We start from the raw sequence: 13,525 nt of genomic DNA, 5'->3' as shown, positions 1-13,525 counted from the left end.
GGCTGGATAGCTGGGCTCAGAGCATGGCGAGCAGTGGCATACAGTCGAGTTGGAGGCCAGGCACTAGCAGTGTATGCCAGGGTCAGTGCTGGGTATGGTGCTGGTCATCGTCCGCATTGATGAATTGGGCGATGGGGCGCAGTGTGTCTTCAGCGCATCTCCCAGTAACACAAAACTGGGAAGAAAAGGTGATAATCAGAGCATTGTGCTGCCATCCAGGGGACTGGGCAGGCTGGGGAAACAGGCTGAGGGAAGCTGGGATGTTTGATGTTTGTACCCTCTGGCAAGGAACAGCCCCAGGCGCCAGGACATGCTGGGGCACTCCATAGTAGAGCAGCCTAGCAGGAAGGGAGCTGAGGTGCTGGGGGGCACTCGTGTGCCTGTGAGCCAGCAGCCTGCCCTTGCTGCATGGAAGGCTAGGAGTGTCCTGGGATACATTAGGAGAATAGGTCAGGGGAAGTGATTATTTCCCTCAGTTCAGCATGAATGGGGCCACACCTGGTATGATTTTTTTCTTCATTTGTTTTGAAAAACAGATACAAGAGCCAATCTAAGATATGTGTGCATTTGGTTGTTGTAAATCTTTTGTGTTTTGTATGATCTGATGTCTAAGTGAAGAAAGGGAAAGTGAGATAGTCCTGCTGTTGCTTCTTGGGATCCCTGAAGGATGGCCAGCCCAAAAGAGAATTAAACAAAGCCAAAGGAACTTAGCAAGAATATGAATTTCAAGTATATTTTTTGTTAGATTTTAAGTGATAAAATGTGTTTTATGGATTACATTAAACAATGAAGTATTTACAAAAATGTGTGTTAATGGAGAGTGATGTTATTTATTTCAGCATCAGAAGTATATCATTTGTGCTTATAATTGTCACTTTTGTGAATTACTGTTCCTTTAGAACAGCAACAGCAAAACCCAACAGGAAAAAAAAGAGGAAGATCTGTAGAGAAATGTTACCAGTATTCTTGTAGTGAAAATGGTCTATTAAAAGGACCTGTTCTTTGAACTTAAAGCCGGCCACTTGTCACTGATGACAAGACCTACTTTGTACATACTGCTTTTGGATAAGAACTTTCTTAATCCTAACACAAATCTTTAAAATATTTCTTGCTTCAATTTTACTGGTATAAGCAAAGAAATTATTAAGTTTACAGTAACAACCAACAGAGAACAATAAAGTTCCTAGTATGTTGAGTTAATGTGAAAGCATATGTGGTAAAATAAGACAGCAGACCTCTCTCATTATATTGTTCTGGCACCCCTGCCCTGACTCCCTATATTGTTCATGATTTCTGGGTTTGCTCTTTGGTGGCCATCTGTTCACTTCCCAAAATAGAACTGCTTGTCTCACAGTTTAGCATTTTTCTCATTATCCATAATACGTTTTAACTAACATTTGAATTAAACCAATTTTGATACCGTTCTGTTTTTTAAAATATATTACTGAATCTTCATGCACTAAATAATTTAACAGTAACTTTGAAATTCTTATTTATGCTGATGCATTTTGTGATATTAGACAGCGAATTCTTGTTTTTCTGTGTTTGCTGATGGCTTAATTTTGTAAATATTTTTCTAAATATTGTTTCATTTGGAACTAGTCAAATACTAAATCATAACTACACTAGGAAACTGAAAGGTGTTTTCACTCAGTCACACAGGAGGTAATTTCAATTACATCCCATTTACAGTGATTCAGGACTATGTATGTGTGTGTTTCTTGGCTGACTGCTGCTGAAGGGCAAAAGAGTTGGGCACAAGGAGATGGATAGAAAAGCAGGCATCCTTGCTGAAAAAATTAAGAATTCTTGTGCTTATTACTTATGTGTAGCAGTCAGAGCTTTTCTGTTAAAGTAATGCCAAAAACTTTGTGCGCTGTTCTAATTTATAGATGCTGATGCTTTTAAATTTTAGATGCCTACATGGTTCTTATTACTGGTAAAATTCATTGGAGGAGCAAATGGCTCTTCTCAATGAACTTCTGAAGTTGCAAGCGTGGGCTTCTGTTACTTAATAGTGATTATATAGGGAGCTTTAACAAAGGGGTTAAGATTTTGATTAATATACTTGGCATTTTCTGCTTAAGTTTAAAGGTTATTGCTTCTATAGACTGTCTGGAAGTATTAAAAGAATTGGGTTTCTCTGGACATGTGACACAATGCCATTTAAATGCTGTAGTTTTTCTTTTATTTGCAAGTTGCAATGAGTTGCAGTGCCAATTTTGTCTTACCTTGGTTAGATAGGTTTTAATAGACCTTCTTTGCTATAATATGTAGAACTGATTTGGCGGAGATATAGGAAGACTAAAAGATTTCAAAATGTTCAAGACAAAATGAGGAAGGAGGAATAATTTAGTTACTCAAAGCTGTATTACAGAGATTCTGTACAGCACCCCATGAATCCATTCTAAATCACAGAATCATTAAGGTTAAAAAAGACCACTAAGATCATCTAGTCCAGCCACTGCCACCACTATGCTGCTAAACCATGTTCCTAAGTGTTACTTATACCATTTTCTTGAACACCTCTAGGGGCAGTGACTCAACCACCTTCCTGGGCAGCCTGTTCCCACACATTACCAGTCTTTCTGATAAGAAATGTTTCCTAATACCTAACCTGAAACTCCCCTAGTGCTACCTGAGGCCATTACCTCTTGTAATTTGCTAGTTGAACTGGGAGAAGAAGCCAACCCCCACCTCACCATAACCTCCTTTCAGGTCTTTGTAAAGGGCAGTAAGATCTCTCCAGAACCTCCTCTTCTCCAGCTTGAAAAATCCCAGTTCCCTCAGCTGTTCCCCATATGACCTGTTCTCCATTTCTGTCACAACTTCATTGCCCTTCTCTGGACGTGCTTCGGAGCCTCAGTGTCTTTCTTGTAGTGAGAGGCACAAAGCTGAATGCAGCACTTGCAAGGTGTGGCCTGACCAGCGCTGGATGCACAGAGATGATGTCTGTGCTCCTTCTCACTGCACTATTTCTCATACAATCAGGATGCTGTTGGCCTTCTTGGCCACCTGGGCACCCTGCTGGCTCATGTTTAGTCGGCTGTTCAAAAATACCCCCAGATTCTTTTCCTCCTCACGGCTTGCCAGACACCCAGCCCCAAGCCTGTAGAATTACACAGAATCACAGAATCACAAGGTTGGAAACAACCTGCAAGATCATCCAGTCCAACCACCCTCCCATTCCTATCAGTGCCACAAGCTACTAAACCATCTCTTAGAATGGTTCAGAATTGGATGAGAAGGTTGGTGTTAAATGAGCAGTTGCTGGTATATACATATGTTTACTGAAAAGTGTGTTGGCCAGAGTAACTGGTAGCAGTGGATCTTGCCCACAGAACCATAGGAGGGCTGTGGTTGGAAGTGACATTGAGAGCTGTCTTGTCCAGCTCCCCTGGCTACTGGGCTGGCTTCTTCAGATGGCAACTTTTCTCCAAGGAGTAGTGGGCAGTGCTGAGGTGTGTCAGGGAGCCCCTGAGGCAGTCAGATGTGGGCCTTGGGTCTCTGTTAGTACTGGCATACAAGTAGGCTGTGGAACAATTCTAGTACTATACTTGTAAATCTCTTTTATGAAAAAAACGTAGGCATTTTGCTGTTTTCCTTTGTTTATATAAAAGAGCAAAAATCACCCCAAATTGCATTTTATGCACTTATCTTATGCTTTTTGGTCTTTATTTTTCTTCTTTATATTTGCATTTCTAAGGAGACAGTGAATAGTCAGTATTGTAGTCTCCTTTATTCTTAGGGTGGATCTTTCCTAGGCTATACAAAGGATATTAGTGATTGATGCTTTCTCCGCAAACTTGATATCTGCAGGCTTTTTTTACATATAAAATCTTTCTTGTGTTTTCTTCACTGTTGACTAGTAGGAAGATTTTAGGTGGAATTCTTCTTTTTTCTGAATTTTATTTCAGGGGAACAAAACCTGCAAGTCTGTCAAAGAATTAATTGTCTTGAATGACATCAATGGCACAGAAAAATGTGTGTCATCCTTGCACTGCAGAGCGTCTTTGAGTACAGTGTGTGAGTTGAGATACACTTAGTTCATTAAGTTGTTCAGGGAGGATATAGCTGGGTTTCAGCGTGTTTAAAATCAGTAGCAGCGTGCTCAATTCTGCTATCTTTTCCCAGAAATGCCTTTGTTTTCCAGTGTTTAATTGCTGTTCTTGGTTGCAGTATCCTTCCACAACCCATAAAAGTTTTAATCAGATGTGTTCATTGCATTTGAGGCCATTTGGCTCTGTTGCAGTAGTACGGATACTGAAGAATTTTTTTTTTTAGTTCTACTGTTTGCTGTATTTATGTCTTTAGTATCTCTCCTGAGATAGGAGAACATAGTAGTAATGCATTTCTTACAGGTTTGATGATGATTATTTTTTGACAGTGGCTTTAGCTATCAGTTCAACTCATGAAATCTTATGTATCTTAACACTATGTAAACAGTGCTAAGACAAACTTATTCTTGCAGATCTACATATTGACTAATTTGGAGGGAATTCTTATTTTTCCTTGGAATATTGGTAGCCATCCTAAAACACAGTGAGGAAATCACAAGTTATCCTCTCAGTTTAGACTGTTGCAGATAGGTTCAGCAGAAGGCACAAAACACATCAAAATGCGGATCATAAGGAGATACAATGCAAATCTTAGTCATTGGCATCATAGTTTTCATTAAAAAAATCCTCTCTGTGGCATGGTAACAGCTGACCGTGTTGTGTGGTGATTCTCTGTAAGGTGGCACTTAGAACTCTTCTGATGAGCAGAAGTGCCATCTTTCAGCTTGGTGAAGTGTTCGCTTATTAAATAGGAATGCCATAAACTGCCATTTCTTCAAAACAAAGAGAAAACCTTTGAACTACTTTAACAATTTTGCAAGCTACTGGGCTGAAATAAGAGTTTATACTCTGCTCAACAGGAGGGGTTTAGATACTTCATACAGACCTTTTCCAGCCTGACTCTGCCTGTTCAGAAGAGGAGATCCTTTGGCAGCCACGATGCACCTATGTTGGTGGCTGCTTCCTCTGATCCCACAAGAGGCACACACAGAAGAGAACAGGGAGACCAAAGGGAGGGATGGCCTCTGTACTTGACAGAGGAATACAGGGAACGAGAAGCCTGAAATTAAGTTGTCTACTAGCTTCATTTCTCTCCATAGATGCCTTCTAGATATTTAAAATGCAAGGGAGAAAATGCAGTAGACAAAATGGGGGAACAAAATGCACTTGCATAATGAAGAAGAAATATTCAAGGAAAGAGTCACCCATTTTATTATCAAAATCCTCAGTTATTTTCCAGTAAAAAAGAAATAATAGGAACAACAAAAAGAACTGGAAATATCCCGGTGCTTGAATGCCTTCATAAGTGGAGGTAATCCTGGAACTCAGTAATAGTTCTCAATAATGCTGTGGTTTCTATACAGTACTTTGTGCTTGGTTGCCTTTTTAAATAGGTTTACTGGCTTTCAAATGTTTTAGAAAATATTATGGCACCCCATTTGTGGCAAAGTATATTTAGGATGTTTAGAAAATCTTTTAGAATGCTATTTATAGAATCTTAATTTATGTAGTAGCTTACCATCCACCTGTTTGTAACATCTGACAACATTTCTGTACTTGCATTCAGTAGGCCTTCCTGCTCAGTTTGTTTTTATGTAGCTCTATAAAATGTGATGGTTGCCTGAAAACAGCAATTCTGAAAGGCAGGCAATGCTTCTGCTGGATGTTCTAAAAGCAAGGCAGGTCTTACAAATTATTTTAATAGGAAATTCATATGAGTTCTCAGCTTGTTGATTATCTTGCACAATGTAGCTAGAGGCTATAAATGTTAATGCTATCCAGTGTTAATGGCTTTCCTTTCTCTGTTTTAGAAGCCAAATTTTTACATTAAATCTTACATTAAATATGAAACAGAAGCCTGCATATAGAATCACAGAATAATTGAGGTTGAAAGGTCAGCTAGTCCATTCCTCTGCATAAAGCAAGTCTGCTAAGATGAGGTTACTGGGGGAGTCCTCCTGAGTCTTGACCTCCACTAAGGATCATTTTTAGATAGATATAGACATTAGATACAATTTTATAAATGTATACATGTGTTTATTTCTATAAAGTCAGAATTAAGAGAGGAAAAATGTTAGAATACAAAGGTCTTTCTTTGGAAAAGGTATTATTTTGTTGGAAAGCTTAAATTGGGATTTGTTTCTAAATTGGAGGTGTAATCCTTGTTTTATCATTTCTGCAGTAAGCAGTACAAAAAAAAATCTCTTTTCCCCAGTGATGAGAATTATTAATTTTTATTTATTAATACTTTCTGAAACACTAAATGCCATTTTTTTTCTGAGATAAAATCTGTTCTATTTCTCATTCTTGCTCATGTCCTCCTGCTTAAGGTTTTATATGAGTGGTTTTCTCCAAGGAGAGTAATTAGCAAGAATTTAGCACAGTTGATTTACAATATCTGCTACGATTTTGCAATTTACTTCTGCAGATACACACAAGTGACTAGTGAAAAATGGGAATTCATGAAAACTGCATCCCAAACATGCTTTTCATGTGTATCTGTAAATTATAAGACTGCCTTTTTTTTTTTTTTTTTTTTAAATGAATTTCTGGTGGGTCACAAGAGCATATTACTCTACTTGCCACTGCTGTAAGTCTATCACGTAAGCCCAGAAGACAACCTGCGCAGTCTTCATGATGGAAGAGCTGCACATACACTGCCTGTGAGCACGTCAGAGTCTGCAGTCCCAAGTACAGCACCACGCCAGTAGGCAAGAGCACCAAGCCACCTGGTGGATCAGGGGCCTGCATTTGCAGGGAATGCCGTCTCTGTGGGCTTAGATGATGAGCGCCTCCGCAAACCTGGGCTGCTCTGTCTGCTTTTCGGAGCTGTTGCCTCGTGTAGGTTTGCAGGGCTGCTTCTCATTGCTCCTTGCTACAAATATGGAGATTGCTGGGTTACTTTTGAGCTACTGGAAATTGAAACGGAGGTTAGGGGAGCAAGTGTTTACAAGGGGTGTTATGTTCCTACAGATGCCGAAATGTGCTGCAGACATGACAGCAAGTTGACTTGATTGCCAGTATAAGCCAGCATATTAGAGCTGACAGGCTGTATTGGTTTTAAAGACTTCTCCATTTTGTTGCTTGCTGCAGGCTGGGAGTGAAATATTGTTAAAGATTTGGAATCATCTAGGAGAGGAAACTAAAAAGCTAAGTGTAAGCAGTCAAATATCAGACAAGATTATCTCCAGAGAAAAGTATTTTCTGTTGAAGGGTTAAAAAAAATATATATTGTGGGACAGCGGTAAGATGACAACATTTGTACATTGCAAACATGCAGTTGGGAATGGAAAAAGGCTGTGAGTCACTGTAAGGAGACTAAGGTAAATGAGCAGCATGGTTATGACAAAAAATCATGTTTAGGTAGCTAAAATAAATGGGAGGAATAATCTTAGCTGTTTGCTGCTTTAGTGATTCTAATTTCATTGTAATTAATAAGGAATGCAATTTTGAGCATGACTAATATCCAGTAGCTTGGAATACAGAACAAATAGCTAAGTTTGAAAACATGGAAGAATGTTCACACAAAGGAACTTGGAGGTAGTGCTCCCTGGGCTTCAGCCCTCTGGGGTGAGAGCTGTACAGAGCAGGAGGGCATTCCCATTTGCTGTTTCACAAAAAAAACAAACAAACAAACCCTGAAGGCCTCCAATTAAGGAAAGAAATTGTAAAGTAATACATTATTTTTAGTGCAGTGCACGATTTGTCTCTTAAAAGCATTGTATTAAAATGCATAAAGTTAGTTGAGGTGTATGTATCTGACTGGTATTTCATGATCTAGGCTTAGATGGTGGCATTTGAGAATACTGAGTGAGGGCTGCTGAGGATGTGCTTCTATGCTCGTCCTGGTTGGCCCTGGTATGGTATTGCTGCCTTCAGATCTGTGCTTGGGGGGGGGGTAGGAGGGGTCCTCAGTGTGTTTCTAAATCCTCCTTTGCCCTTTCTCACTGACCTTCTATCTTTTTCCTCCCCTTCTCAGATTTTTTTTTTTTTTTTTTTTTTTTTTTTTTTTGCAGTTTACGGCCAAAGGGCAACAAAGTCTTCCTATTGGAAGCGCTTGTTGAGAACAGCTTATTTCCATTGAAAAGTAATGGGTCCAAAAAGAAGTTCCATCAAGAATTTGATATTCATTGTTTCAAGGAATTTAATTTTTTATTGAGTGTGAACAATTACACATGTATTGATAATGTGACATCTCCAAAGATTTGAATGTCCCTAATGGCTTCAGGCTTTCCTTCTGAAATTCACCTCTTCATTTTATGGAAGAGTATGTTTAAGTTCAGGCTTATTAGACATGAAATGAACATTAGATTAAAACCCAATACAGAATTGAAAGTCTTAAGGCCACACAAATATTGTGAAATGTAAGCAGTAAAAGGTCTGAAAGAGCCATAATCCATTAGATTAATGGAAAAATAGCTTATTTAATTGCAGCTAGAAAATGTGAGAAACCTTGGTGGGGAGGGAAGGGATTTAGACGTTTATAGCCTTCAGAGAAACTCTAACATAAATTTTACTGCATTAGCAACTGTGGTGTAGCTGGTCTCCTGTGTTCAAGAATTCCCTTGCTATTTAATCTGTTATTGAATCTGTTATTGCCAGTTTGAGCAACTTCTTTGCTGCAGAAAAATTAATTCATGAACGTTCAGCCTCCCTTACTTTTTTTTTTTCCTGTACATCACCATCCTTTATCTCTTCTTCTCATGTTTATTTTGCTGATGTATTTATATGAATGCCTCAACTACAACCATATGAAGTGTTCATTTTGCTAAACTAATCAAGAAGGCATTTTTCATCTTCTTTAAGATGTCTCCATCATTTTAGTAGCCCTTCTTTGCATTTGGCTTACAGGTGATGTTGTTTCTTCCTTGTGTTTTCTGGAAAAAAAAAAAAAAATTGCATTCTTTTTTTTTAATGTTTCAAATTATTTCCGGTTTCTTATCGCCCCATTTTTCACTAGGTCACCTGAACATTTCTCATCTGCTGTTCTTCCAGAAGATGAGCTTTTTTTTTTTTTTTTTTTTTTTTTTTTTTTAATATAGTGGTAGTACTTCGTCAATCTTGTCAGTCTTTGGCACTTTATAGTATTTCATCCGAAGGGAAGGGAAAGAAGACTTGTTCTGCTCTGCAATCCAGTAATATGTAGCTTGAAAAGCCTGCTATGGGATGTCCTTAAGGGTGCCTTCTTGAAAAAATATTTTTGCTAAACATAATTATACAAAATGTTTTATGTATGCCAGTGTATGACAATAACTGTGAAAAACACATGCCAGGAACATTTATCAGGTGTGAATGCCAGATGTGTGCAGGGAGTCCAACTGATCATTACAGTACTTTGGTGTTTAAAATCTGTGAAATGACAGATAGCTGATAGTTGATCTGCTCTGCCAACCTCTATCTGGTCAGAGGATATGAATAAATATCTTGTAGTGATGTTTGCTGATGTGGCAGAGAACATTTGCATTGAGTAGATTTTGGTGAATTCAATTAACCAAGCTAAAATGACTTTATTCTTGCTCTTGTCGACTGAGAATTTATATTTGGGAGTGAATTATAATATATGAGTTGAAATTGTATCTAATCTTGATAATACATCTAGTTCTGAATGCCCAGGGAAAATTAACATCACTAAGCTGGGGCTTTTGTATTTCAAACAGGCTAATTTCAGCAGTGTAATATCTTTCATTTGCAAAGTTCATCTCATGGCTTGTGAAAGTGGCATTTATCTTCCTTTGTTTTCCTATCACATGCTAGAAATTGGTTGTACCCAGGGAGTGGTGGTGGCTTAATGTCTGAGTGGAGATCAGTGATGAGAGTCATTTATGACTTCAGCAGTGGGATTGAGTGCACCCTTAGCAATTCTGTGGATGACACCAAACTGTGTGGTGTAGTCAACATGCCTGAGAAAAGAATGCTGTCCATAGAGACCTAGACAGACTTGAGCAGTGGGCCAAGAAGAACTTCAGCCTAGAGAAGTTGTGGGGGGACTTCATAGTGGCCTTGCAGTACCTGAAGGGAGCCTGTAGGAAAGCTGGGGAGGGACTTTCTATAACGGTGTGTAGTGACAGGACAAGGGTTTAAAATGGAAGAAGGTAGATTTAGACTAGATAGTAGGAAAAAATTCTTCACTGTGAGGGTGCTGAGACACTGGAACAGGTTGTCTAGAGAGATTGTGGATGCCTTCTGCTCTGGAGGCATTCAAAGCCAGGCTGGATGGGGCTTTGAGCAGCCTCATCTAATGGGTGATACCCCTGCCTATAGCAGGGGGGTTGAAACTAGATCATGTTAAAGGTCCCTTCCAATCTAAACCATTCTATGATGCAGTAAAGGATGGTAAGGCACTGGCGTAGGTTTCCCAGAGAGGTGGTGGATGTTCCATCCTTAGAGACACTCAGGGTCTGGCTGAACCAGGCTCTGAGCACCCTGATCTAGTTATAGGTGTCTCTGTTTATTGCATGGGAGTTGGGCTAGCTGATCTTCAAGGGTCTCTTCCAACTCAAATGATTCTATAATTCATGTTGTTTCTTACAATAAGGGTTCCCACTAGCCAATGGTGAGTTCTCAGGAAAACAGTGTGCGTTATTTTTTGCCGCTCCCAAACAACATATTTTTGTAGCAGTTACAAGCATTTGCAATCTGCAGGCAGAAAGCAGTTTCTTTCATTCTATAAAAATGTCACAAAGATTTGTGTGCAGAGTTGCAAGTAGTATGCTCTTATAATTAATTTTCTATCTTCTGCAATAGATCTGGTGAAGGTGCTACAAAATTTCTCTAATACGCCATTTGTTTTTATGTATGTTTTCAGTTTGACATGCAGTCACTTGAAAAAAATGACAGTAGCAGAGAAAAAATGGTTCAGGCAGGATATTCATCTCTGGTGAACTGTTCATTGGGCAGCTGAGATGCCTTAAATGTATTTTAATGGTAGGATCGTCCATCTTTACGTTTGTAAGTTATGCTAATAGGGAAGGAATTCTGTATTTGCAGGGGAATAGGATTTTAAGGAAAGATATCTTGACATCTGAGGAAAAAAAACAGTTGCCTTTTCACATTCTAAAACCAAACCAAAAGAAACAGTCTTTCGTTTTGTTTTGAAGTCAACCATATGTACAGCTTTAATAGTGAAAAGTGATTTCTTCAAATGGTGCTTATAAAGGCAAATTTAAATCTTGTCCATACAAAAAAAAAAAAAAAAAAAAAGTAGTTTGGACAGAACCACTTAAATCAGAAATGAAAACTGCAAAAAATAATCACTTTTGTAAACTTTGGGCACTTAAAAAGTAAAAATTTAAATTTTGAAACAAGGCAATAAAATCTTGGGCTGTATGTTCATTCAAATGTTGCATTCAAAATTCTCTCCGATTGCTCTTTAAACACAAGGAACTAGATGTGCCCTCTGTGTATGGTACAATTTGTAGCAGTGATGTGGCTTCCTCCTGCCTTTTTTTTTTCCCCTCGGACCTTTAAGCACTCTTGATCATATCTGATCATTCTGACCTTTGTGCTCTACCATCAAACACAGTTTTGCCTGCTGTCTTCTTTAAGCTTGCATTTCCATCAGAGTATAGCATTTTGAAAACAGACGTAGTGTTAATTTATAGTTTCCTAAGCACTGAGAAAAGCATTAACCATTTTGGTTGATTGTTTCAATCCCATGTTTACTGTGAATACTTGTGATTACCTCCGTGCTAGAGCTTGCAAGAGTGTGTGACTGTGCTTGTATGCAGATTGGTGAAGTGCTCGAAAGCATTCCTGTGAGAGCTGTGAGTCCAGCACCGTTCTGCTGAGTTATTTCATGCACGGCAAACTTTCCTATTGCTGTCAGTGCCAAAGATTTAACTAGAGATTATAGCCAAATGTTGTTTTTCAGAAATTTTATTTTGGTGAGTGTTAACCAAAATGCCCAAACTTCTTGATTCTTGGAAGTGGGTTTGATACCTCTGAAATTAGCTGAGGCATCAATGTTTTTTGGTTCTGCCTGGTAGGCTGAGAAAGAGCTTGCTTGCAAATTAGCAGCTTCTTGGTGTTCTGACTCTATTACAACAGAAAAAGAAAAAGAGGAGATGCAGTTGAGACCTGTATATGAAGTGTGCATATGTTTGATTCATGTTGAGTTAGTCTTTTCAACTAACTTTGCCAACAGAAGGGAAGTTTAAAGGTTTTCATCTTCATTCATAAAAATGGTATTATATGTAATACAATAATTAAGCATAGATCAGTAAGAAAAGGACAGCCATTGTCAAGTCTAGACTTTCATTTTAAATGTTTATTTCAAACACATCTTTTTTTATGAAGTGCTTGAATTATATAACAACGGGTACTTTTACTGAGGAAATAATTTTATGTTTTTGCTTTTTTCACTTTTAAGGAAACTTTTAGATCAATTGTCATGTGTCTTCAGTTGATTTTTTTCAATGAGGGGATATGGAGGGAACAGTAGGAAAAAAGGCATCACATTTAGATTAAATCTTTAATGCTTTAGAAATGCTTGAATTGTCAGTAGTGAAAAAAACATTATTGACCACCATTGTTAATTGTGCTGTATAAAGACACATCAGTACATCAGTCATGTAGGATTTAACCAGTAGTCAGAATATTGTGCTTCCTTTCATTGCTGAACTTGACAAGAGACAAATACAAGCTAGACTTCTTAGCTTATAGGACTGTTTTTGTCACGTAAAATTTACAGTATAGGCTGTTTGGGATTCTGCTGATCTCTGACTTGCTCCTTTAACTCAGCAGTTTGAGATTTTTTTTAATACAGTAGTGGACGAGGAAATTAAAGGTTTCTGAAGGCCCAAGGTGTTCAAGGGGAGCTTCATTCCCCTACGTCACTCTTGCTGGCTTACTGCAGTTAAATTTCATTTTAGTGTAGAGATTGCCTCTGAGGAATGAGCCAGGGGTCCCGGACGTGCTGCTGGATCAGCAGCTACTGTTTGACCGAAGATGTGTGGCAGCTGCCTCAAAGACAAGAGCCTTTTCGTGGCTTTGGTATGGAGTGTCCTGAGGGGCTATCAGGAAGTACAGGTTGTTAACAGTGTTGAAGTGCAGAGAGGGTAAACCTTGAAGTTACTGCCATATACTGTTAGCTGGGAGAGAGTTGTAGTTGGCACTTGCTCCCAGATACCCCAGCCCCTTCTGGAGGCTTTTTCTCCAGCTTCTGTCTTTACCGTCATCCTGCCAGACTGTGGGCTGCTGAGGTGTGTAGGCAGTGGGGGTAGGGCTATCACAGTGTGTATTTTACTCTGCAAATAAAGAACATATTTTAGGAACGATGTGCATTTTTTACAGTGTTGATGGTGCACATGAATACTTATAGATGTAAATCAGAGAGAGAGTCTCTCGCATTTAGAGAGCAGTAGGAACACATGCTTTTGCAGATGGTTTTAAATGCATTCCCTTTCATCAACTATAAGCGAGGCTGTGTTCTAAATCAGAAAGTGAGCAGTATTGCATTTCTTATGAGC

The 13,525-nt window shown here is 38.8% G+C and overlaps 1 protein-coding gene across 10 annotated transcripts in view; it reads left to right on the top strand.

Moving 5' to 3' along the window:
• GPHN (gephyrin) overlaps positions 1-13,525 on the top strand; it is a 259,406-nt gene that overhangs the window by 62,663 nt on the left and 183,218 nt on the right. The window lies entirely within an intron of this gene.

Source organism: Lagopus muta, chromosome 6 (genome assembly GCF_023343835.1).
Source record: "Lagopus muta isolate bLagMut1 chromosome 6, bLagMut1 primary, whole genome shotgun sequence".
NCBI lineage: Eukaryota > Metazoa > Chordata > Aves > Galliformes > Phasianidae > Lagopus > Lagopus muta.
Note: the sequence above shows the minus strand (reverse complement) of the source record. Positions and strands in the feature narration are given on the sequence as shown.